This window comes from Marmota monax, unplaced genomic scaffold, assembly GCF_021218885.2.
Source record: "Marmota monax isolate L192 unplaced genomic scaffold, Marmota_monax_Labrador192_F-V1.1 WCK01_AAM20220418_F8-fsc00118, whole genome shotgun sequence".
In the NCBI taxonomy this organism is placed as follows: Eukaryota; Metazoa; Chordata; class Mammalia; order Rodentia; family Sciuridae; genus Marmota; species Marmota monax.
The window spans coordinates 1,956,350-1,984,048 of record NW_026695231.1 but is presented as its reverse complement, the minus strand read 5'-3'; the positions used below and the strand labels follow the sequence as shown (position 1 = coordinate 1,984,048).

Sequence of the window (27,699 nt, the reverse complement as noted above, 5' to 3'; positions counted from 1 at the left end):
TGCTACATAACTGATATGAAGTCTCATTGTTATGAAGAAAAACGACTCAAGACGCTTTTGATTTATATTTTCTTGCAAAGAAAGTAAAAATTAAAATATCTTGAAACATGGTTTTGGTACCTTCTGTTGAACAATTGGGAACATATGCTAAATTAGTGTTGCCTAGACTTTTCCTAACTTCCTATTTTCCTACCTTTAATAATTTTTCTTACTGAACTCTTCTTGCTCTTTCTTGTTTGTATTTGTTTATGCCGTCATTGGCTTAGTATTTGTACTTTTTTTTTTTCTCTCAGGTGGGGATCTATCTGCTATTTTAAATGTATAGTTGTATCAGAAAGTTCTTTTTTTTGTACATGGGCTAGAGGTTAACTCCTTTCTGTCACACACTGCAACTATTTTATGAAGACAACATACATGGATATGCATTTATATGCCAGGTCTCTGCGTATGCTGTTACTGTGCCTCGCGGAGACCTTTGACTGATCCATCCCTTTTCAGTGAAAACATAACTTTGGTTTTTAAATTGCATTGAGATGCTTTTAAGAAAAAAACTATCATTTTCAGAGACAAATTTCATTTCCTATTTAGAAAAGCAGATGACTCTCTTTTCTCTAAAGTTCCCTGTGAACTAACAAGTGGATCTGGCAGCCATTGTCAATCTGTTTTATTTTCCCTGGTGTTACAAAAAGCAAGGGTGGCATTTTAGCCCCCTTTAAAGAGTTACTAGCCTGGGGTAAATAACAATTTAGTCCAGGTGGGTAGAAAAAGAATGTCATAAGCATTCTTTTCTTCAGCTCCATGTGTAACCTCCAAGCAGGAGGTCAGGCCGTAAAACATTTGAGTGAACTGGTGAAATGTTTTGTATTTCTTTACAAGGCACTTAATCACAAGACTGATCCCAATAAACTCAACAGGTCAGAGTGATGGAGGAAAGTATATGAGGCATGCAAAACAGTAAAAGTGGGGTCTGGAAGGGTCTGTAGACTGCATTTAACCTGTCCCGCTGTGGAAGGATGGTCACGGCTGGATTTGATGAGGAATGTAATTAGATCCATTCTGTTCCCACCTGCTGCGGAACTGTTGACATTTTGCTTTTAGGTTCTAGGCCTCAAGCAGTATTTGAATTTTGTATTGCTGAAAAATTTTCATTCTTTTTCTTTTACCTTCTCCACTCAGAATGTCTCATTTGCCATCCATAGTGCATTTGCTATGTTCTGTTGTGCTTGAATTGATGGCTCAGTTTCATTGGTTACTGCAGTCTGAGTCTAAGGGAAAAAACATTCCAAGAACCTTTTCAGTTTTGTCACTTTATTGTTACTGTATTTTTTAATTTGTTTAGATGTAATTTGTAGAGAATCAACAACAGCAACCAAACCAAACTAAAAAAACCCCACCAAGTAGTGCCTCTAGATAAATAGTCCATAATATTTTCTCTCTCTCTCTCTCTCTCTCTCTCTCTCTCTCTTTCTTGGTACCAGTGATTGAATCCAGGGGTACTTAACCACTGAGCCACATCTATCCCTTTTCAATATTAGTGAGAGACAGGGTCTCACCGAGTTGCTTAGTACCTTGCTAAATTGCTGAAGCTGGCTTTGAACTCATGATCCTCCTGCTTCAGTCTCCTGAGCTGTTGGGATTACAGGCATGCGCCACTACACCCAGCGCTCCATAATATTTCTCCCCAGGAGACCCACCATAGTAAACTCTGCGATCCAGAGTCAATTCCTGGTATTCCAGATTTGGCTGCTGCTCATCTTCTCTTTGTATCTCTGCTAAAAGATGAGCAAACAGGGTTTTCATTCATATCTGGTGTGGCTCTGAATTTTTATATCACAAATCCAAGATTTCATGGGGTGGGAGGTTTGAACTCTGTGAATACTAATAATCTAGATTAATTTGAAAGAGCTTTCTTTTAATACACTACTAGAAACACAGTTTATACAAGTATGAACTCTATGACCTGGCAGAAGTTTAGGCAAGATTCTTTCAATGAGTAAATAAGACTAATTTAGTGTTAGCCTGTTGTACAAATAAGAATGCTTTGGTTTTAGAAGTGAGATCTTTATTATTATCTGGGTATTTCTATCATTCAAACTCTCTCTGGAATGTATTAGTGTATCTTAAGCAGTTACATCAGTTTATTATGGATCAGCAAGTGTCCTTGAGAACTTGCTGTGTTGCCAGTATCAGATCCTTCTGAGAGTGGTGAGGGTTTTGATACAGAAATGCAATTGATGCTGCTGTGGGATTGTATACCAACTTTTTGAGTTTTTTTTTTTAAACAGCACTAATTAAATTATCTAAGAATATAGTTTAGAACCAGCATTGTTATAATATAAAACAGAACACAGGGACATTCTTCTTATGATTTTTTTTCCTGAGGCTACCATTTGTTTTAGTTTGCTGTTTGAAGATAAAGACTTTTTTGTACAGTAACTTTTTTTTTTTTTGGGTACAGTAACTTTTTAAATTTTACCTATTTCAGTTTAGCTGAATATAACTTTATGATAAAATGAATAGCTGTTGTATTTCAAGGTAGCACAAATAACAGAGTGACTGTCCCCCTTCCTTGTTCTCTCCGAGCAGTCCTATCTTTTTAGGGGGATTTTGGATGGTCCTTGGACTCAAGAGAACTCACAGGAAATTCATTTCTGAAGCTTCATCCTCTCTGTGTGAATAAATTATTTGATCATTATCTACTGTTTTTCATTCTTTGTGAAATGCGTCATCTGTTATAATGGAGGATGGAGAATAATTGTGTTTTGGACTAAAGAGCCTATATTTGGGACGGTTGGTATAATATAACATTTAGTCTGCTTAATGAACAAAGAGGTGAAATAAAATGCTGTCATTCTGGGGATATAATTTTCCAAATTAGAAATATTATTATCTCTGACTCTACCTAGGAAGTTAGTAGTGGTTTTGATATGGTGGAATCATATTTTGGTTAGGTAGAAATATCTCTAACATTGTTACATGATGTGATGCTTCTTTATCCATCCCTCCAAATAATATTTTCTTTTTTCTTTCTTGTTTGTTTTACAATGCTAGGAATCAAACCCAGAGTCTCATGCATGTCAGGTAGTCACTTTACCACTAAGCTGTGCCCCCATCCCATAATTTCACACTTGGAAAGAAAAGTCCAGCCACACTGTCTTTCGGCAAGCTTTTATTGTTTGTTATGTGCTAGGTGAGATGGAGTGTTAGTTAAGGGGGTAGGAAAAGATACCAAAGCATAGTTTCTTTTTTAGAGGACTTTATAAGTTTAGTATATTTTATTTTATTTTTTTAAAGAGAGAGAGAGAGAGAGAGAGAGAATTTTAATATTTATTTTTTAGTTTTCGGCGGACACAACATCTTTTTTTGTATGTGGTGCTGAGGATTGAACCCGGGCCGCACGCATGCCAGGTGAGCGCGCTACCGCTTGAGCCACATCCCCAGCCCAGTTTAGTATATTTTAGCTTCCTTCTTTAGAGAACTTTATTATAGCTTTCTATATTTTTAAGTCCCTCCCCCCCCTTCCTCCTCTGCCTTTTTCCCTTCCCATCCTAGAAGAAAGACTTGGTTCACTTTGTTGGTGTATTCTTTATTTTTCACTTAACGGCTTTTGATTAATGCCATGATAAGATTTTTGAATTCAGGTGGTTAAGCAATCATTTTTACTTAGCTATTTTTGCTGTTATCCTCAGTACGTTTGGTAAGATGGTAGCAGCAACTCAGGCTGCTTCTTTGGATTCAACCTGGCTTTGTCTTCAGTTGTTTTTAACCCTGATGGTTGACAGGCCAATGAGACATACTTGAGGAAGAGTTCTCCCTTCTGCATTTAGGTTCTTTAGGTTTTGGTGCAGTGTAATTTCAGAAAGAAAGAAATGTCGTTTATTTTGTTATGCATACACACAGCTTGCTTCCTGGGAAGGTCTTGCCCTGCACCTGTCATGCATTCACACAAATGGAGGCAGTAGTGGCCTTGAGACAGGAGGAGATAGATGAACAGGGTTGATGATTGCTCCATAAATGATATGAGCACAATAATGTGGAAGGCTTGGGACTGATTGCATTTGCCTTGATGGCAGGAGACAACTTTAGCAGAGGAGGACGTAGCTGGGTCTGGAAGGATGAATAGAGCAGGAATGGAAGATGAGAAAGAATGTCTCCAGGAGAAGAGAGGGAAGGAGACAAGCTGTGAGGAATGGAGCAGAGATGCCTTAAAGTTCAGAGCATGGTCAGGAAGCTGGGAGTCATCCAGAATGGTGTTTAGGGTGAGTGGGCTGGGATGGGGAATGGGACTTGCCTTCCAGTCAGAATATGAGGATAACTAAGGAATGTGACTTCTCTGGAAAATGGGAATTTTCCTGGATGGGACACTTTGTACCTGCCTGCCTTACTGAGTTTTTTCCCCTTGTATCAAAGTTAATCCGGTGTTTTTCAAACAGAAACTGCTCGTCTGTTTCCGTTGAATCTGTTCCCAGGGAAAATAAATATTTACAGTCCTGGTAGTAATATGTATATTGCTTAGGTAAGCTTTTAGTAATAGGTAACTTCAAACAGAGTTTACCAAACCACATTGTGTGTTTGGTTTGCTCTGGTGCTAATCTGGCAAGAATGATGTCCATCAGGAAAGTCAACATATCTTAATAAACCATCTGCTTAGTCGGAATGCTAGCTTTCTGGCAGATGTCATATCTGCCTGGTATTCACTCATAGTGTCGACTGTCAAACCCGTTCCAGGGGGACAGCAGTGTATTTTGTTGGTCACTGCCATCTTTGCAGAGGATGGTCTAAAGGTCTGTGAAATACTTTTTAATTTGTGTACATACCTGGGCGTCTTGTACTGTCAGCATCAAGAATAAAACCACACCAAACAGAGAGTGTCATAGAGAAATTGTTCCTACCTCTGCAGTACTGTGGCTTCAACTCTGAGAGGAGGGTGAAGAAATTAGAGAAGCAAATAATTTGTTCTTATATTTGACTGGGCTTATTCACTGTGTGTGGTGTAAATGCAGGGAGTTTCCATGAGAACCTGGGGGTGCTAGGGTGGCGTGGGTGGGGTGAATCTAGCTCCTCTGGGGTGGGTGGAGGTGTACTTCCTGTCTTTATGCTTTTGGAAAAGGAGTTCAAGAGAATTATATCCAGACATGAAGAGTTGTTTTGAAAAGGCGCATATGACGCTCTTTTTTAGATATAGGTCCAGGACTCAATAAGAATATCAGCCCCATTGCAGTTTGGCCTGGAAAAATAGAATTTTGCCAACTAAAACTTTTCCAGAGGTGTGTGAAATAGCAAGAGATTTCTTTTAAAAATATTATTTTTTTAGTTACAGACGGACACAATACCTATATTTTATGTATTTATTTTTATGTGGTGCTGAGGATCGAATTTTCTTTTTTAAAGAAAGAAAAATTGGGTGAGGGAGAAGATTATGCAGATAGGGGATCTTTTTTCCGCCATATTTTTTATTTGTGCAACATAGTTATACATAATGATAGTATTTGTTGTTACATTCTCATACATACACACAAATATAACAATAATAACAATATATTTTGATCAATATCACTTCCTAGTACTCTACCACTGAGCTACAACCCCAGCCCAGCAAGAAATTTCTTAGAGAAGGAAGTAAAAAAAAAAGACCTTTTTCATGGGATTAACAATGCATTGAACTCGGATTTTAAAAACTCATTAGCTAATGTATAAATTCTTCATTGTCTTCTAATCCCTGAGATGAGCCCTCCCCCTTCTGCATATGGAGGACTTTCTATTGAAAGGTCACTGTAAATAGGAGACTAGTTCAAAGGTATTGAAGAGACTGTGGGGCACATTATTAATTTAGAGGACATAGCAGGAGGAGCATTTCTTCTCTTGCTGTTGGTTCTTCTCAGCCTGTGCTGTGGATGGTGAAGGGAGATGAGGCCTGTTGGTTGTAGACTGGAGGAGAGAGCTGCTGGGGGATTGGGCAGGGTCAAGAGGGCATGTGACTTGTTCTAAATGCCTCTAGTGCCTGCTCTGGTCCATAAGCTGGGCTTTGGGACTCCCAGATTCTCTGCCTTGTTCAATGCCTCTCAATTTAGATACATTCTTATTCCCTTTTAAAGAGGAGGGTCCTGAGGTCACACAGCAGGTCTCTTGGAGTCTTGGGTTGGTAGGTCTCCTTGTACAAAGTGGATTGAGCTAGAGTCATGGGGTGAAGGCTTGATCTGATGATGGAAGAGTTGGACTCATTGGCTTTATTCTCAGACTAGTCTGGGGCCTGCCTGCCTGCCTGCCTGCCTGGGAGTACATTAAAATTAAGTTTCCCTTGAGGGACCCCAGATTGAGAGAATCAGACCACCTATTGGTATAACCTTGGAATCTGCATTCTAACCAATTCTCTGGGTGTCTTATCATTTGGAAAGCCACTGGTTTATACTTTCCTGTCCACAGATGACTACTCTAAACCCAATTAATAATTTTTAGAAATCTTCTCTCAAATGATCCATCTATGGGATGGTGGGGGAGGTGGCCTAGAGTGGTTGCTATGACCAGCAGGGCCCATATATGCAGCATATCTTAAAATTATGGACATTTCATAATACGTCTGAAGAGAACTTGAGGAATTTCAGGCACAAGGTTTATTGCTTTATCTTGTTTGAGGACAACTCAGACTTTCAATTTTGATCCATGGTGTGTGTGTGTGTGTGTGTGTGTGTGTATAAAAAAAAAAAAAAAAATATATATATATATATATATATATATATATATATATATATATAAACTGTGCATCTAAAGTCTGGCAGCATCCAGATAGTAAAAGACCACCTGGAATTGCTGAGGCAACTCTCAAAATTATCATTTTTTTTTAAAAGAAAAATTGGGTGAGGGAGAAGATTATGCAAATAGGGGATCTTTTTTCACCCCATATTTTTTTATTTATGCATTATAGTTATACATAATGATAGTATTTGTTGTTACATTCTCATACATACACACAAATATAACAATAATAACAATATATTTTGATCCATATCACTTTCCCGCACTTCCCCCTCCCTCCCTGCCTGCCTTTCACCCTGGTCCCTTTCCTCTACTGATCTCCCTAGGATTTTCATGAGATCCACCCCCGTGGAGGGGATTTGTCAACATTAGATGAGTCCTGGAATTCCCTCCCTATTTTAATATTCCTGATGATGATGATGATGATGATAGTAACAAAAATAATAAAATTGGTATTTAATGAGGATACACTCTTTGCTAAGGACTGTGCTAAATACTGTGGGCACATTAGCTCAGTTAATTTTTATGACAGCTCTATGAAAAAACTACCACTTTTATCAATCCCAATTTATCGATGGGGAAAATGAGGCAGAGTGTTTAGCTCCAATCAAATATCTAGTACTGGCAGATGTGGGATACAAATTTTGTGAAGTTTGACTTGGGAGTCCATGCACAAGACACTGTGTAGGTTAAAACTCAAATATCTGTGGGGTAAGGTGGAAGAGTTGGCAGTAAAGCACACAAGGAGTCTGTGACCAAAGGAAAAGTGCTTGCTCTGTCCATGGGTTGTTACTTACGTCCCAGTTAATTGTTGCTAGACTGAAATTCTGTCCAGTGCTGTCAGACTCTTCTTTCTAAGAACTAATGGAAATTAATATTATGTGGAAAAAAAAAAAAGATGGTTCAATGGTGGCAAGACATTCAAATTTTTAAGTGAAACTGGGCCAAATAAAGCATAAAATTGTTTTTTTAAAAAACTCCTCCCCTGCCCCCCAGTACTGAGGATTGAACCCAGGGGTGCTCTACCACTGAGCTATATCACCCAGTCCTTTTTATTTTTTATTTTGGGACAGAGTCTTACCAGGTTGTCTAGATTGGCCTCAGACTTTTCAAGTCTCCTGCTTTAGCCTCCCACATTGCTGGGATTATAGGTGTGCACCATCTTGCCTGTCTTAAAACATCAGATAGTCAGCAGGATTTTTAATTTGTTGTCTTTACTGTTAACATGCACAGCATCTAGAACAGTGCTTGGTGCACAGGAGACCTTAAGTTAATTGGATGAATGAATGCATATTTGTGGGCTGTATTATACTGTCAGGTGACCATTTTTTAACTTCTGCTCTCTTACTTTCCCCAACTACCTTTAGATTTTTTTTGCCACCTCTTATTCCTGACTAGACTTAAGTGTGTAGGTCACATACATTAAAGGTTAAATTCCTTTAGTTCAAGTTGGTGTTTAGATCAGGATTGCTAGTGGAGATGTTTTTGTTTTTATTTAAAAAAAATTACAGTAAGAAACACATAACGTGGATTTTCCCATCTTCACCATTTTTAAGGGTATAGTTGAGTCGGGTTGCATGTATTAACATTGTTGTGCAGCAGATCTCCAGAATACTGTCATCTTGCAAAACTGAAATTCTGTAATCGATTGAACATGTCTCTGTTCTGTCCTGCCTTCAGCCCCTCTTCACTTCCCATTCTACTTTCTGTGAATCTTGACTATTTAGATACTTCGTGTAGGTGGAATCATGCAGTATTTGTCTTTGCATGTCTGGCTTATTGTACCTGGTGTACCCAAGGGATGTTAATGCATGGTGCTGACTGGGTGATGGTATGGAGAAGCTAATACCATTAAAGGATTTTTATTACTTTCTTTTCCCAAGAGGAGGGGGCAGGCCAGACCTTGGCGGGAGGAGCAAGGTGGGTCAGGAGGTAGAAGCAGGGAAGGGAAAGCTAGGTCAAAACCTTTATTCCTTTTTTTAGCAGGAAAGACAGGACAGGGTAAAGTCAAGAAATGGCAAGTTTGAGTAATTCTGATGGGCTTGGGGGGCTGTCCTGTCCTGGTTGATTTAGGACAGGAAGGGCACTGGCTTGGTTTGATAAGGAGATCAGTCCCCTACAGGGACTGACTTGGTTTGTTTGCAAGTAAAAGATGAGGAACTTGAGCCCTGTGCTCTTCGAACTGACTGGGAGGAGGGCATCTCTCCCCAGTCAGCAAAGCCACAAATGTCAGAGCATCAAGAATCTACACAGTCAGAAGATGCAGTCAGTATGATTGACTCTGTGATGAATGGATATCAAATGGACAAATACAGAATCTAGGAAAATGCTGATCCCTATCTTACTAAGCCTAATGTTCTAAAGGGCCAGTCATGTTGTAGCATGTGAAAGGATTTCCTTCCTTTTTAAGGCTGAATAATGTTCCATTATGTACATGTGGTTTGTCTGTCTATTCAATGTGGCTGTATAAATACCTCTTCCAGACCTTGTTTTTAGTTCTTTTGGATGTATACCCAGATGCAGAATCCCTGGATCCTAAAATAATTCTACTTTAAAATTTCCAAGGAACTACACACTGTTTTCTATAGCAGCTGGACTACTTTGCATTTTTACCAACCATTCAGAAGAGTTCCAGTCGCTCATGCATCTTAGCCAACACTTGTTCTATGATATTTTTTCTTTTTTTGGTACTGGGGATTGAACCCAGGGGCTCTTAACCATTGAGCCACATCCCCAGCCCTTTTTTGTATTTTATTTAGAGACAGGGTCTCAATGAGTTGCTTAGGGTCTCACTAAGTTGATGAGGCTGGCTTTGAACTCTTGATCCTCCTGCTTCAGCCTCCTGAGCTGCTGGGATTATAGGCGTGTGCCACCATGCCAAGCTGTTCTGTGATTTTTGACACTGCAAAAACCATTGTGTGGGGCTGGGGATGTGGCTCAAGCTGTAGCGCGCTCGCCTGGCATGCGTGCAGCCCGGGTTCGATCCTTAGCACCACATACAAAGATGTTGTGTCCGTCGAAAACTAAAAAATAAATATTAAACAAATTCTCTCTCTCTCTCTCTCTCTTTAAAAAAAAAAAAAAACCCATTGTGTGAGGTGGTATCTCATAATGACTTTGATTTCTGTCTCCCTGATGGCTGGTGTTGCCAAGCATCTTTTTTACATGCAATTTACTATTCATTGTTTTGTTTTATATTTTATAATCGACTAGCTCTAAGTCTCTGAGTTTCCAAGAGCTTTTCAATGTAGTTTTTAAGATTACCTGCACATATTTGGGGGAAGCTTCTCAAGGCAATTGCATTCTTGCTCAGAGATGTAAGAGCTTATCCAACCATCTTGGTTCAGTAAAGAATCAGAAACAAACACTGGGAACCCTGGCCTCTAGTTCTAACTGCTTGGAGCACAGACCATTTATTCACAGAGGACTTACTGTGTGCTGGCCACAGTTTAGATCCATCCATACTGCCTCTCTCTTTCTCTCCCTTCCCCCGCCTTTTCCCTCCCTCCCTTCCTATCTCTCTCTTTTTTCCTTTGGTACTGGGGGTTGAACCCAGGGGCACTTTACCACTGAACTACATCCCCAGCCCTTTTTTATTTTGGAACAGGGTCTCACTAAGTTGCTGAGGCTGGTCTTGAACTTGTGGTCGTCAGCCTCCTTGAATTACTGGGATTATAGATGTGCACTCCTGTGCCAGCTATTAAGAGGATCTCTAGCCATTTTTCCAGCATGGGAAGGTTCCTTTATATCTGAGGTCACTTTCCCAAGGGAATGGATTAAACTTTTTGAGATGACATCAACAGAAAGGAAGAAGTTGAAGAGATTGTGATTATTAGAAAGCTGTACCAATCGAGAGTGGCAGAGTTCAGTGTACTTAGGATTGATAAACTAACGTGGCCATATAGAAGAAGTAAGTAAATGATCCTTCTTTTATATTTATATATCTCTAACTGTATCATTAGTTGGTACTGACTAGAACAAAATAAAATTGTTCAAATCAGTCTGGTAAGAATAATAGAAGCTCAGTGATAGAGCACTTGCCTAGCATGTGTGAGGCCTTGAGTTCTAGCACAGCAGGAGGGAGAGAAAGAAAAGAATAAACAAATAAATAAATCCTCTTGAAGGGTAAATTTAAACTCTGTGATAACAGAGTTATCAGTTTCACAGTTAAAAGGTGTTATGCACATTTCTTAAGGATTTTATTCTAGGATTTTATAAACTAGGGTGAACATCTACTGATTAAAACTGAATTGAAAAAGGTAGTAAGTTGAGGTCTGGACCCCTAGATGTCCTTGACTGATAGAGCACTGAAGCAGAATTAGCCAGACCTGAGGCCCGAGAAGCAGGTGGCATTCCTGCCCTACTGGCTTGTAGAATGGAGGGCTGGGAAGGGTTGTCCGGTATTGTTCACGGGTTGGTTAATGGTTAACCCCTGCAACATGCCAAACATACACCTAATCTCTGATGCAACCTACTGCTCAGAGGGAATAATATTAACCCTTACTTGCCTTTGACTAAGACTATTTACCTTTCACAGTTTATTCTTTTAAATATGTGGGACTTTGTTTTTTTTTTTTTTGCAAATAAAATTCACATAGCATAGAAGCTTTATGACTCATTCCTTGCAAAGAAAGCAGGTGGTATCCACAAATAGTTTGCCATCTTTTAGAGCCCAGTAGAAGGGTTGCTACCAAATTTTCATTTAATTTGAACACAGCCCACAGCCGTGCAGTGAGAGGCCAATATAAAATGGTCCTTTCCTCAGTACAGAATTAAAAAAAAAAAAAGTGGCTTTGTAAACAGATACATTCTTTTCGTTGGCTGTGCTGCACGTGACAGAGAGACATTCTTGTTTATAGGAACTTGTCAGGTGGATTGGGAAAAGAATAAAAATAAAGAGAGCAAAGAAAAATCTGAGGGATTGCTTTGAGCTGGGTGCAGTGTCTGTGATTTGATGGTAGACTCCTGGGAGAGCCACCCGACCCCTGGCTAATGAGTATCGGTCACCTGGCAGGCTGCCACAAGTAGGAAGATGCAGTTTTGGGTTAGCCATTTATGGCATCCAACTAAAGCTTTTGGTTCTCTTGCCTACTTAAAAAACATTCCGTAAACATTAGAAACAGTCTTTGTATTTAAAAAAAAAAAAAACAAAACTTGAGCTGGAATTTTTTTTTTTTTTGGTACCAGGGATTGAACGAACCCAAGAGTGCTTAACCACTGAGCCACATCCCCATCCCTTTTTATTTTGAGACAGGGTCTTGCTAAGTTGCTTGAGGACTTGCTAAGTTGCTGAGGCTGTCTTTGAACTTGCCATCCTCCTGCTTCAGCCTCCTGAGCTGCTGGGGTATTGGTTCTTGTCAGTTCTGAGAAGAGTATGATCAGTGTGGTATTAAGTATTCCACACTTCTTATCAGGGCCCTCATTTCCTTTCCTTTGAGTAATTTATCTAAGGAATTCTCTTTAGTTTTCCTTCTTCCTGGCCACTGTCTGCTGCCTAAGCCGAGGATACGAGGCTCACATGGCCTGTATTTCTCTGCTCTATCTTTGGGCTTAGATTTACCTCTGAGAATTCATTGTAAATCTGTTCCAAACTGACTGCTCAGTCCAGGTCGGAATATTTCTTGTTTATTACAAACTCTTGTTTTAAAATAAAAATATCCTTTTAAAGGCCTGGTTTCTAGTTGGATATGATGGCATACACCTTTAATACTCTAGGCAACTCTGGAGGCTGAGGCAGGAGGATCACAAGTTTGAGGCCAGCCTAGGCAACTTGGCGAAACCCTGTCTCAAAAATAAAAATAGAAAAAGGACTGGGAGTGTAGCTCAGTGGTAGAGTAACCTTGTGTTCAATCCTCGGCACTGCCCTAAATAAATAGATACGTAAATAATAAGTAAAGGACTGGGTTCTTTATAACTCTTTCTCAACAGAGCTGGTTGCCTCTCCCACACATTGCTCCCATCACTGTCTTGCCGAGGGACCAGTCACCTAACAGCCGAGGGGCGTGTTTCTCTTCTGACCTTCCTTTGGAATTTTACATTGACCACCTCCTGCTTCTTGATATCTTGCCTCCTGAGCCCCCTGTTGGTCCTCCTGCTTCTCTGGATGTTCCCATTTTGTGTCCTCTGAAGACTCTTCTGCTGGTCACCCAGTGAATGTGGGTGTCATCTAGCATCTGATCCTGTCTTCCTGTCTCTGTTCTCAGGGGTATTCACAGCCACACCCACATCTACCAAATTGAGCTGTTCTGCAATTCAAGCTTCTCTCTTCAAGGACACCCCCCCCCCCCAGATTCCAACTGCCTGAGGGGATCTTTCCATGTGATTAACTGCAAATATATTAAACTCAGAATGTTACAAACAGAATCCACTTGCTTTCTCCTCATACCTGTTCCTACCATGGTGAGAGTGTCAAGTTCAATTGAATTAAAGCAACTGGGGGCCTAGGTCAACCTCAAGTCCTCCTCCTGCACCCTCCTTACACAGTGATTCCTTCTCTTCATCTAAGGTTGCTACTTTTTTTTTCTAATCCATGCCAATCCTACTTGTGCTTTAGATCCAATTCATATCTTGCATCCTCTGGGAGGTTCCGCAGAGTCCCAGCTCTTCATTCTGGGGTTGGTCTTTACCATAGTTGAGCCTACCCCAGGCTGGCGCTGTGCCTCAATCACCATATTCTCTCCAGGGCAGAGCAGGGAATGTGCAGCTTAGTGGAGGTGTCTTGGTGCACTTTCATCCTGTGGGATGTGTTACTCTAGACATTCAGAAATGGGGCTGGGACATCACTTGGGACATTCTAGTCCCAAGTCCTGGTACCTGCCACTTGTATGGTTGCATCCAGTACAGCTGTGGGAGGGTGCCTGAGGGCAGGAGGCAGTTTTGGTGTAGCAGGAAGAGCACAGACTTCAGACTTTGATGTGAGATGAGGAGAGAATATGCACCGAAGCACCCAATGCAGAATCCTTTCAGGAATGGTGTGGTTAGGGAGCCGCCCATTGTCAGGGACTGGGCCAGTTGCTCGGATGCAACTATGCCAAAAAGGTTTCTTGTCTGCCTAAGCGGCAGTGCACTGTGGGGCACCTTCCTGATGTAATTCTGACTGTGTAAGGTCTTTCTTTGCAGAGGCAGGGCTGAAGGGGGTTGCAGTGGCAGTTGCTCCGTGTTCTAGAATGTTGAGTTGAAAGGCTTCTTTCATGCTAAGTTTTCTACCTCCCAACACTATTGGAAGTGGTGGCCTCCTTGGCAGCATCTTAACAGCCATTTCCTGGTTTTGCAGGAAAGGTACATTTGAGGAAGGTCTCTGGGTTTCTTGGCCATTTCTCTCCCTTACCCATCACAAGAAAGCTCTGTGTACAATATGGTTAGCATCCTGGGAACTCTCATTGACTGGAGGCTTGTCATTACTGGGGACAATCAGAGGCTCACCTTTGATCTAACATAAACAGAAAAGACATAAGGCAAGTGTTTCTGAAAGAGGTGAGGTCAGGGATGGTTGCTGCTGAAAAGATTGAAACATTTTATCCGCAGGTTAGCGACTCACAGTATTGCTGATGTCAGTCTGTGCTTCCATATGTCATATGAATTTCCTGAGTTGCACTGAGCCAACCGTTCACAGACCAATACACAGTAGGATCGCAAGCCCACCTATGAAAGTGCTGCCCTTTGCTGTGAGAGAGGGAAGAGTGGACCTTGGGAGAGTTGGCTGAAATGTAATAATTCCCGAGATTTGAAGTGAAAACTGAAAGCAGGATTTGATTTTTCTGTTTCTTCAATTCTGAGTTTAAAGTATGTCTTGCAAATATAAGTCTATATATTATAGATAAGAATCAAAGAGAGGCAGCTGATGTTAAGTTATGGCCTCTTCCTGTGTTTAAGTAAGATCCAGTCCTTCTGATTACTGAGACTGGCCTCAAATGCCACGTTGTTATGGTTTGGATCTTAAATGTCTGCCTCAGGCCACGCACTGAAGCCTGGGTCCCTAGCCTGTGGCACTACTGGGAAGTGGTAGACCCTTTAGAAGGTGGGACCTGTTGGGAGGAAGTTAGGTCATTGAGAGTGTGTCTCTGAGGGACATTAGGACCCTCTCTTTGCTTCCCACCTCCATGAGGCAAGCTGCTTTGCTTTACCAGGCCTTCCTGACAATGGTGTTCTGCTTCACCACAGGCCCTAAAACAACAGAGTGAACCAACCACGGACCAAAACTGACGGAGTCATGAGCCAAAGTAAACCTTTCCTCCTCATGAATTATTTCTCAGGTATTTTATCACAGCTGTGGAAAGCTGACTAACACATATCTAAGAAAAAGAAATCAGCTTCTTTCCTTATGTCAACCCCTGACATTCAATATATGATCAGGTCAGATTGCCTCTTGTATGTCATTAGATGATATTTTTGAAGATTTAGTGAGTCAAATAAAATACTTAGAATATTATCTGTCTTAGTAAACACTCGTGCTTTCCATTATACCATTAATGTTAGTGTTTATTTTAAACAAAATTTTATTTAGATTTACTTTTAGTGTTGTTTCTCCAAATACATTAAATATACTTTTCACTATTTGAATTAGATAAACCTCCTCATTAACTGGATTTTGTCCTTTCATTGGAATTTTCTTTTGAGGTGCTTTGTCTACTTATGTAGGTTTTGGCTGGAGATACACACACACACACGCACACACACACACACACATTTTTTTTTTTTTTGGTACCAGGGATTGAATTCAGGGGCACTAGCCCACTAAGCCACATCCCCAGCCTTATTTTGTATTTTTTTTTTTTTTTTGGAGACAGGATCTCACTGAGTTGCTTAGTGCCTTGCATTTGAACTCGTGATCCTCCTGTCTCAGCCTCCCAAGCTGCTGGGATTACAAGTGCACCGCACCCAGCCATATTTTTGATAATTGATACTAAAAGGTTTTTAAAAATTACAAGTATGAACAACTTTTAGTCTAATTTTTCTAATTACCTTTAAAAATTGAGGGAAATCCGGTTATAGCCTATGCAAATATTGATGTAAGAATGATAACACTTTCATTTTTTATATATATGTATTTTTTTCTGTGATTCAAGAAATGTTATGTGCTATATTTTATTATGGAACACTTTCACATATCAAAATAAAGGTTTTGATAACTTCTTTTTCAACATTTCCTCCCCAGCTTAATTTAAAATGCCTATCATTTCCCTTAATTTTTTTTTGTAAATATTTGTAGTTATAGATGGACATAATACCTTTATTTTGTTTATGTATTTTTTTTTTTTTTTTATGTGGTGCTGGGGATCAAACCGAGTGCCTCACGCATGCTAGGCAAGTGCTGTACTATTGAGCCACAGCCCCAGTCTCCACTTCCCCTTAATTTTTACATGATAAAAATACTTAGTTAATATTATTTTTCTGGACTTACTAGTGTTGTGCACTATTTACATTTTTTTTCCTTGTTTACTCTTTGCCACTCTGAGCTGTTCGGTAGGATGAGACTTGTTTTGGATATGGGAAAGCAGGTTTAAAAATCCATGTCATTTGCCTAGTTAGTAAAGAACAGAACTGGATTGAACACAGGTCTCCATGTTCCCACATCTTGGGCTCTTAACTTCCACAGTAAAACTCTTTAAAAACAGGTCATCAAGATCAGCAAGATGGCTGGGCATGGTGGTACATGCCTGTAATCTCAGCAGTTTGGGAGGTTGAGACAGGAGGATCACAAATTCAAAGCCACTCTCAGCAATGCTGAGGCTGAGCAACTCAGTGAGACCCTGTCTCTAAATAAAATACAAAATAGGGCTGGGGATGTGGCTTAGTAGTTGAGTTTCCCTGAGTTCAATTCCTAGTGCCCTCCTACCCCCAAATTAAATTTCAGCAAGATGGTGGAATAGGAGGTCTTAATTCCTATCCTCTGTAGAAGAAGCAATTTAGCAACCACCTATGGCTAAAAAAAAAAATGTCATCAAAGCGTTCTGGAATCCAGTTCTGTACATGAAACATGTACAGCTTTTTGTGTGTCAGCCATACCTTATAAAGTGGTTTAAAAATATCTTGGGATTAATTGTGTATGTGGCATGAAAAATGATTCAAGTTAATTTTTGTCTATATTATACCTGGTGATCCCAATTCATTTCCTTGACAAATATTTACTGAGCTCCTGATAGGTTCCAGGCACGGTGTGAGGTCGATATTCAACAGAGATAACACAGGCATGGGGTCACCTCTTAAGGAGTTTATAGCCTACTTGTTTATAGAATTCTTATTATTTTTTCATTGACGATGTTTTCTGAGTTTCAGTAGCACTGTTATGGCTTAATAACTGTCACAATGTGATATTATTGAAATGTGACAAGACAGACTGGACTTTTTGAACCAGTTCCATCCCATGAATGTCATTATTGCTTTATTCCTTGAAATTTTGGTATTTACTTAAAACTGCACAACCTACCAATTTGGAATTTTTACTGTATTTAGTTTTCTCAAGCTCCTATTGGGCATGGTGAATCTTTTTACTGTTAGTATTTTTCATAGTTTCCAACAGGAATGAATAATTACCAAGTGCTACATGTTTTGTAATCTTTCTTCTAGTGCTCACAGCCATCATTCAAAATTAATCTGCCTTCTCTTCCTATTAATGATGAGGAACCTGAGGCCCCACACGCCTCACAGATGTTGCTGTTCTGGGACAGTCATCTGTCAGCTTCAAATTCTTTTCAAACTTTTTTATGAGGACTTAGATAGGCTGTAACAAATTATACCCTTGTCTGCTTCTGGGATGGTTGACGTTCCTTGTATCCATGAACATCTGGAAAGCCCAGTGGTGAATGGATTTCTTCTGTCTGTCCCTCAGTGGTTCTGAAATCTTAGAATGTTGTACTTCTTCCCAGAGATTTTAGCACTTCACTTAGTAAACCAGTTGTCCCAAGCCTCTTGTATTAGGAACTCGTGAAAGGCTTGTCCTTTACTGAATTGAAGGAGGAGGTTGTCAGAGACTTTTCTTCTTTGCTGCTGAAAGGATGGTACCGGTTTTGAGAAGCATCTCGAATAGAGTTGAGCCCATGTCCTGGAAAAGCTGGGGGCTTTAAAGAAGTTTGAATTGAATCAGGAGTGTTGGAGAGGAGACGGCAGCATTACCGAGGAGGAAAAGGGGCAGATCTCTTCCCCCTCTACCTTTCTCTTTTTTTTTTTTTTTTTTTTTTTGTGGTGCTGAGGATTGGACCCAGGAGCTTGGGCATTTGAGGCAAGTACTCTACCAACTGAGCTATATCCCCAGCCCCTCTACCTTCCTCTCTACCTGCTCCACCTGAGTCCATCTTGTCCCAGGCTTCTGAGAGTATTTTTCCAGTGTTCTTGCTAATTGCCACAGATGTATCAACAATATGGGCACAGGTAAGTGAGGATGTGTTTCTTATTTGGGTAAATATTCTGTAGGGAACTTTCATTCTTGGGGACTTCCTCACACATGCATTAGGATCAAATTCAAAACAAATAAATTGGAATTGTGATTCATTGCCTAGAGTGGGGAAATGTCACACACAAAGAGCAGCATGAAATGCTGGCAGGTAGAAGTGTTTGCCCTTTCCCCTCCTCATGTGGCTGGTACTGAAGTGTGGCCAGGGGCAGGAGTTCCTGTCGGAAATGTAATGGCTTTTGAAGTTGAGTTTCCTGTAATGTGAACAGTGTTTCTGTATTTGAGACATAAAACAAAACTGAGTATTATTTTCTTTTTAGGGGCTGTCTCATAGCAATTTTTTAAAAAAATGTATATTTAGATTAGCAATCATAGGACAACTTTATAGAGAATTTAAAAGCTTAACTATTTTTAAAAAATTATGTGAAGTTTGGCAGATTTCTGAATTCACATGAATAGATGATTTTTCTATGCAAAGTGTTGGCTGTGAAGGTTTTTTTTGGGGGGGGAGATCAAATATGTTAAATTTAAATTTTGTTTATTTTTGTTTGCATGGGGTAATGGCAAACATGATGCAAGATTTTTGACATTCCAAGGATTGTACTGTAAAAAGTCTTCATTCCAGTTCTATTTTGTAAACTCCAGGTTCCCCTCCTAGAGGTCAGTTGCTAAGAAAGCCTTGCATTTCAGTATAGATAGGGTCTCCTCATTCACTTTTCTGTTAAAAACATACATTATCCAGGGTGGAATTTTTAGATTATTTCCAGATTTTGCAGTTACAAAGAGTTTTCCCACTTGTGTTTGAATCTTAGAATAAATTCCTGTTCAGACTGGCTGGGTCAAAAGATATAAACATTCATAGTTTTAATTGAAATTACCAAATTGCTTGATGGAGAAATTATCCACCACCAACATGTTGTGGTGTGTTGTAGACAATTGCCTTTCAAGGCTTTTTCTTGGAAATAAGAATTTAGGAATTTTAAAATATACATATTTAGGTCTATAATATGTAAATATGTATGTATGTATTTAGATGTTTCCATATATACTTCATTATTGGGTAATCATATTTGAGATTCCTTTGGAAGCAAGTGGAAATTTTCAAACCCTGAGAGCTATCAGATTGAGAAAATAGGAATAATACAGTAACTTGAGGAACTTTTGGTTTCATGTCCTCTCTTTCTTATTTATGCCCTTGTGAATTCATTTTAGGCCCAGCTTAGTCTTGCCTTCTTCCATGTAATTTTCTATAATTATTGTAGCTCTCTTGACCTGGGACAGCAGTTAGAGCCTGTACTGCATAATATGCTTTTCTTAAAATCAATCTGTGTCACGTTTGTGTACTACATTTGGAAAACTGTGATTTTTAGAATGGAAGAGCAAAGAGGGGTTTAACCCTTGACCTTACCATATGATTTTTATCTAGTTCTTGTGACAGAAACAATAACATTCAATAAATACTATCCTTGTGTGTCTTAGAGCCTCCTCAAACACTCCATGATAACATTGTAAGCATAATTCTTATTTTTCTGAATATAAAAGTAATACTGATCATTAGAGAAATTATAAGAAATACAGGAACTTTCAGAAAGCAATAACAAAAATGACTCAGAACTCTACTAGTTATGGATAATCACTGCCGTTGTTTTTTGGTCCCAGGTGGTTGTTTTCTAACCTGCTTTATGTTGTCATTAGCCACATAGGAGTTTAAAATTATTCAATAAAATCTGTTATAGTTTCTTAATTTTGGAACTTTTTGGGATGGGGCGGGGCAGTGCTGGGGATGGAACCCAGGGACCTGTACACAGTTAGCAAGCCCTATACCATTGAGCTACACCTCCAGCCCCTAGTTTTGGATCTTATTTAGCAAAAAAAAATTCCCTACCTTCAAATTTATAATGTGTATATATATATATATATATATATATATATATATATATATATATATATATGTGTGTGTGTGTGTGTGTATATATATATATATATATATATATATATATATTTTTTTTTTTTTTTTTTTTTTGCGCACTTCAGTGATTTTCTTACAAAGACTGAGCTAGGTTGATTGAATGACTGAAGTCTATTACCTTTCCCCTGTAGTTTAATTACAGAAACCAATGTATTTTTATAGGATTTTTGTTTACCAAAACAATTCTGAATACTCAAAATCAAGTTATAGATTAAACTGAAACACAATGATGAAAATTCACCTTTTGTAGATAAATTGTTTTTTTAAGACTTTCCAAATCTCTCTCCAGCTGGCACTGAGGTTAAAGTTTTCAAATAATGTTTCCTGATTACCTTTGCGCATCTAGAATTTGAAGGGGAGGCATAAAGAACACATAGATGTCATCCAACCAGCTCTGCTTTTATCTTGGGGGGGGGGGAAAGAAAAAAAAAAAAGAAAAGGGCAGCCACTGAGCTGCAAATCTATTTGAAGTGTTGGGAGCAGGTAGGTAATAGTAACCTATTTCCTCCCAGGGGTGGCTGTGTTTGGTGGTGCATGTGGTCAGTGTTGGGTGGGGAGGACACTAGAATTCCCTGCCTTTGGGTCTGGGCTGGGTGGGGTCCAACCATTGCTGCTTCCAGTGCTATCCTGTTACAGTAATAAAGTATGTTCCATATTTTGACCTTCTGCTCTGGAACACTTTGCACACTATTATCTCACATTTCCTCTTGGATACCTTTCTCATCTGTTCACGGGAATCCAGTTATGCCGAAGCAGTGCTGCAGAACATAAATATTTTTGTTAAGAACTGAAGTACATTTTAAAATCTGTGAGCACAATACTGAAGTGGAAAATTACTGAGCACATTATAAGCTCAGGACAGAGAATGTCAGGAGAGTTTTGTTTTTATGTTTAGAAAAGAAACACAAAGTGATGTTTGTTGGCTGGTGTGAAGAATACTTTAAAGCAGCGCATAATTGTTTAGAGAAGTCTTCTTCCCCCTGCTCCATCTTAATTTGATAAGTGTAGACTTGTCTAAATACCTTTTCTCTTGCAGTGAATTAGCAAGACCCTGTCTCAAAAAGGGTTGGGGATATAAATTCTCACCCATTTTTCTTCCTCACCTTAATGGTATTCATTTTTTTTTTCAGAAGATAGTAAATAAATTTAGTTCTTAATATCACCTTTCAAATCTCCCTTTTATTTCATGAGGGTTGTTGTTTTTCTTTTTTTGGGGACTACATTTCCCCTAATCCTAATAACCATAATTAATAGATAACCCACCTGCATTTATTGGAGTGCCAGATACTTTGGTGACATCTTTACATGCATTACCTCATTTAATCCTTCTGGTAACACTGAATGTGTTTACTATGATTTTCATCTTACAGATGAGGAAACTGAGGCTCAAGGAGGTTAAATAATTTGCTTAAGATGCTACAGTTACTTGAAACTCAAAATTAGTACACAAATTCAGGACTCTGTTAGGTCAAAGTCCAAGCTTTTAGCTATTGTAATTTCTTTAGATCTTTTCATCTTAATGAGTAACTCAATATGTTTCCATCTCTTTCTGAGATGAGACTAAAGGAGAAAATCATCTTGCTGCTCACAATCTCAGTTCTCAGATAGTTGTGTCTTCAACCAAAGCAATTTCAACGTTAAGTAACCTCTAGGTCCTGGTCAGCTTTGTGAGTCAGACAAGAGAGATTCCAGCTCTTTCGGGATCCCCTTCACTTAAGTGCTTTTGTGGTAGAGGTGATGCATGGTCAGCATTGCTGATTATACCTTGCTCTTCTTTTTTATTGAATTTTGTCAAGGAACAGAGCCACCCTGTCACCTCCCTTCCATCCTTCCTTCCATCCAATAATGCACTCATGACTCTCAATCCTTACAACCATCTCTGAGAGTCCACTCTTCCTTTAGATTTTGAAACATTTGTTAGCTTTGGTTTCTCTGCTTTGTACAGGAAAGATCCTTATTTATATGAATGGCTTCTCAGCATTCTTTCTTTCCAGCCTTGCAGAAAAATGAGCAGTTCTAACTTTTTTAAAAGTTAGTGGAACACAACGGGGATTGTTTAATCAGTTGAGTAGCTCAGCAGGTAAAAAGAAATATGTTCAGGGCTTACTCTCTTTTAACCAGAAAGCACGGAAGCATATGTGTCACCAGCCTCTGGAGCCATGGGGAAAATGAGCTCCTGAACCAGAACTGACAAGAAGACATTGGTGAAATTCTTAAGGTAAGGAAGAGGAGGCAGAGGGTCTAAAAACAGGAGAAGGGGACAGGTGTCTCCATGTAAACTGTCTCAACTTCAGAAGTTGTTCTCATTTTCTCTAATAGATGCTAATAGGAATGTAGGAATGTTTATAAAAGATCATCCTCAGAGTGGGCACGGTGGCACACACAGCTATAATCCCAGTGACTTGGGAGGCTCAGGCAGGAGGATTGCAGGTTCTGGGTCAGCTGCAGCAGCTTAACAAGGTCCTAAGCAAATTTGCAAGACCCTGTCTCAAAAAGGGCTGGGGATATAGTTCAGTGGTAAAGTGCCTCTACTGGGTTCCATCCCTAGTACAAAAAAAAAAAAATCCCCCTAATATAATATTCTGCCAGTATTTCAGAGTTGAGCAGCTCTTGGCCATATCATTATGACCTCAATTGTAAAGCTATTGTGTATAAACTGGTTCTAGTGTGGACCAATTTTTTACCTTATGTTATCTTCCCTTATCTCCCTGATCGCACCATAGATCACAATTGTGGATAAAAGATAAATTTCCTATTTTATCTTCTCTGCCAATCACTACCTATTCATTCTGTTATGACAACTCTTTGTTAACTGATTAATTTCTTCTTCATCTCCTGGAGCCCTTTTTTCTTCTATTTTCTTTTTTTAATGGGCACGTTATAATTATACAGAACGGTGGGATTGGTTATAATATATTCATACATGCACACAATAAAACAGTATAATTTGATCAATTTTATTCCCCAGCTCTTGAAGCCCTTCTTACCTGCAAGTTCTTGAATTTGAAATTCCTTTCTTTAGTCACTTCTCCCAGTCCATCACTCCCATGCACTCTGACCATTGCCTTCCTTGCTGGTCTCCCCAGTCAGAATCTGGTGGGCAAGTCCTTCTGAACCTTCTAGCACCTGTGACTTCTCTGCCCTCCAGCCAGCCCAGATTTGCACCGTCTGACTTCCAAACATGCCTTATCTTTTTCCATTGAGACTCCAATCTTCAGAATGAGTATCCCTCACTCCCAAAACCACCACTGCCACCACCACTGCTTGCTTGAGTCCTGATAGGCACAAAGAACAGACTGGGTCTCTTTCATGGCACCTTCCTCATAGCTGCCTGACAGGTGTCTTAACTGCCCCTGTGTCTACCACCCCTAATAACACACTGTTTATCACCCATCTCTTGTCACTCTAAAGGGAGCCAGGAGAACCTTGTCTTTGAAAACATCATTATGACACTTTATGTCACCCATCAAATGTCACTATATATATCTGCAACTTATCTGATCCTCATTGGGGTCACACAAAACTAAAATATTATATAGAACTGTTAAGTGAATTACACTGTCAAAATTAAATCAGCATTGCATGTTCACAAATTTTTAGGGTGTTTGTGGATCCTTGGGGTTCAGTTTACAAATGCTGAATCTGCAGGTGACAAAGATTCAGACCAACTTTTTACTCATTTTTGTAATCCTCAAAGATTTGTTTTTTTCTTTTTGTGGTGCTGGGGATCAAACCCAGGGCCTCAGGCATGCTAAGTAAGTGTTTTCCCACTGAGTTACATCCCTAGTCCCCAAAGTTTCTAACACAGTATCCTGCCTTTAGTAGGTTTTTGTTAAATGGGTCCTCATTAAATGAATTACTAAATACCACATTGTAAAATAAGATCCCATCCCAGAATAAGTAAGTAAACAGTAAGTAAAATATGGGGTAGAAAAGGGAAATTCTCTATAGGATAGGCAGCCTGAAAATTGAAGAGACTAATTAGTCTTTATGAATAGACTGAGTAATCTGTATGTAACTATAAATGCTATATTTGCTGCATATCACATAACACATCTTTGTCTTTAGGTTAAGGTCTAGTGTGGTAAAACTGTTTTTGAGAGGCGAGGATAAAGAGGCAAGATTCAAAGAATGGAAGAGAAAAGGTGGAAGCTTTCTCGGGTGGGCTATTCAGATGAACTAGACCTTGGGGGAAGTCTTCCTGCGTCTCCATGCTCTATCCAAGCTCTAACCTAGCCCCACCTTGCTTAGCTTCCTGGATTAGAGCAGATGGGGCTCCTTCAGGGTGATCTGGCTGTAGATTCTGCCTCTAATCCTGTAATTTCTTTCTTAAAACCAACTTTCTAGCTGCTGAAGTTCTTATTATAAGTTTAGAGGGGGTCCAGCTGTGCTTTCTAAAAACCCTTGAAAAGAACTTGGGATGCTCAGGCGGCCCTGGCAGTCTGCAGTCACTGTAGAGCCTTCCCTGGCACTTTAATCCATGAAGCAATACTATATCACTGCATCATGAGAACACAGAAAGTGAGGTTTGAGTTTAGAATTTCCCCACGTCCTACACAATTGCCATAATGAAATTTATATATTTTTGAAAATGTAATTTTTAAAGAAAAAGTAATTTCTAAAAGGAATTTTGCTGAATAGAGGGTTATGCGCTATCAAGCAAATCATATTTCTTAAAGTGGCATAAATATAAGTTTGGACATCTTTCAGGTATTTCCATTTATATATGCAAGTGGGGAACACTTCTGTTGTCTTGTTTGGAGTCTAGGATGTTTGATGAATGTGGCATGAAGTAAGGCTTTTGCCTACGTAGTTTTACTTTGATCCAGTAATCAACACTGATATAACTACTGAGAGTGTTCTGTTAAAGGTAAATGACACAGTAACAATTGCTTTATTCTGAGCAAGTGCATCAGTTCCTAGGGAGAAAAGGTTAAATTTAAGATTATGTGAGAAACATTTTTTACCCCTCCTAGCTTTATAGAAAAAACTAAAGTATCTTTAAACGTTTACCTCTGGAAGAAACTTGGACTGGTTGTCACAAGTTCCCCCGCCCTATAACCAGTTATTGGGAGGGTGGCCTTGTATTTGTTCACAACCTTGGGATTAAAGGGAAAGAGGAGCTGGGTACCAAGAGCAAAGTCCCTTATGATCATGGCCTTAGTTTTTGACTTGTACTTTATTACTAATAGCTAACATTTATCACACATACTGTAGGCCACTTACTGAGCAAAGCTGCTAAATTTGAGTTCTCTGAATAGATTTTTGAGCTAGATACTCCTGTTAGTTTTTATTTCATAGGTGAGGCAGTGAGTCTCAGCAAGGTCTGAACAAACTGGTCAAGTTGGTAAGGTACAGAGTCAGGACTTGAATTCAGGCATGTCTGGCTCCAGAGACTGTCCTGGAATCAGGTCTTAGCTTCAGTTCTCTTGTCTTCATTCATTTGCTCACCCATCTGATATAGGTGATTTGAAGCCTGCTGTGAATTAAGCTGTTTTTCATCTCCCATTAAAGAATGGATCCTCACTAGATGATGAACTTCTCGAAGACAAAAGCTAGGAAGTACGTAGCACTCATCCTTAGATCTAGTGCCTGACATCTTTTAGCTGCTCAGTGAAAATTAGTTCTATGGATGAAAGCTCATGGTATTCTAGAACATTCTAGGTATTTGGCATTTTAAGAAGACAGTTGGTAGAAAAAACAATAAGGTTTATAAAGGTGCCTTATTTGGGTACTTGTAAATAATTTTTATGTGCCCAGTTGTGATCCTGCCCTGTTTTGTTGCTTTATTGATTTTGATGTTTTTGTATACTTACGTAGAGAGTTGTTTTTGGAGATGATTAAAGCATTTTATGATAGGTGGTATTTATGAGAATGTCCAGCTGTGTCTGTCTTAAAACTGTTTTGTCCCCACTGTCTAGTATAGTGCTTGGCATTTTGTAGGGACTTGATAAATATTTGCAATGTATGTTTTTAATTTTGTTATAATTAGTTACACATGACAGTAGAAAGCATTTTGACACAATGTACACAACTGGTGCAATAACTTTTTAAATAGAAATTTTATTTTTTTATTAAAAGCGTGGATCAGGTCATTGTTCTGAAATGTAATCTTTCTATTTTTTTTTTTCCATACTGGGGATTGAGCTCAGGAGTGCTCTACCACTGAGCTATACAAATAGCCATTTTTATTTTTGATTTTGAGGCAGGGTCTCACTAAGTTACCCAGGCTGTCGTCCAGCTGGGGATCCTCCTGTCTCAGCTTCCTGAGTTGCTGGGATTACAGCTGTGTGCCATCGTGCTTTGCCCTGAAATGTAATCATAACAAAACCAACCATTTGACTTCTCGTTGATTGTTTTTGGCCTATAAGGAAGAAGATTGCCTGTGGTCAATACAAAATTCAGTTTGAGTCTGAGTGGAGATTATCCTGTATTTAAACAGTTGGCTTATGCACTGCATGGTGTATTTAGAACTTGCCTGCTCTTCTTGTGTCCTTATTGGGTTTTTTTTTTTTTTATTGTTGTTATTCTTGTTGTTTTTTGGTTCTGGGGCTTAAAATTGGAGCTGCTTTACCACAGAGCCACATTCCTAGCACATTTTATTTTTTGAGACAGGGTCTCATTAAATTGCTTCGGATTCCCACTAAGTTGCGGAGGCTGGCCTTGAACTTGCAGTCCTAAGAACTTTGGGCTGCATGGATACAGCGTACCAGCTCTGTACTGGTGTCTGTTCGGTATGTTGAAGGTAGCTTGTAGCATCTCTAGGGAAGCCGTCCTGCAAGGGTCTCCCCTCAGATGCAGCCATTTATGTTGCCATTGGTTGAAAGAGAATGACATTGACAGCATTTACTCTTCCTTGGCGCCTCACAGCAGGCTCCTTCTACCCACCCAGCTTGTCTTTTAAGATGCTGCTCAGTGTGTTATTGCTTCACAAAATCCTTTCAAACATTTTCCTCGCGCTGTTTGCAAAGGATAAGTTGATACTTTTTTCCTGTTGTCTTGCACTTGGATCTTACCATCTTTGACTCACCTTCTGTAATTCTAGTCTGTCTGGGTCTTGAAACCCCTCATAAAGTGTTCCCTGCCTCCTCTGCCTTTCTTCACTTTACTTTCTGCATCTCTCCTCCTTTCCTGTCTCCAGTCATGATCCAGTGACTTCAGGGGGTACCTTGGAAAACAGGCATACTCTACTAGAATTTGCTTTTATGCTGGAATTGGCTGCTGAGGAGCAGGAGCAGAGCGATTTGGGTTAATTTCTGCACTTACCCTTGAAAATATAGAAGTATACAGGTTCCCCTCCCCCCCTGGTATTTGTTATTCTGTTGGTAGAATGAAAAGAAGATGCTTTGGGGAATCTCACCAAGTTAACATGCAAAGGTAGAAGGTAGACATGTCTGGGCGACATTGGGCTTTTCCAGATTTGCAGAGTTATGCCAAATATAAAACTTGGGATATGCCAGTTTGTCATGTAAACATCTGAGAACCTAAGCATGTTTTGGTTTATATTTTCACTACTACAATATCAAGATTGGCCTGTGTCCACTGCTTAAGGGGAGTGTGAGGGCTCAGGGAGGTTGTTTTTGTTGTT

At 39.5% G+C, this 27,699-nt stretch overlaps 1 protein-coding gene across 2 annotated transcripts in view; it reads left to right on the top strand.

Annotated features, from left to right (window-relative positions):
• Ptpn14 (protein tyrosine phosphatase non-receptor type 14) overlaps positions 1–27,699 on the top strand; it is a 180,619-nt gene that overhangs the window by 25,056 nt on the left and 127,864 nt on the right. Inside the window, exon 1 of one of the 2 annotated variants that reach the window (XM_058577047.1) lies at positions 13,901–15,005. The exons of the other annotated variant lie outside the window; for it this stretch is intronic. The gene's annotated coding sequence lies outside the window, so the exon portion shown is untranslated. Of the gene's footprint in view, positions 1–13,900; positions 15,006–27,699 lie in introns of those variants that run through there. 2 annotated transcript variants of the gene reach the window in all.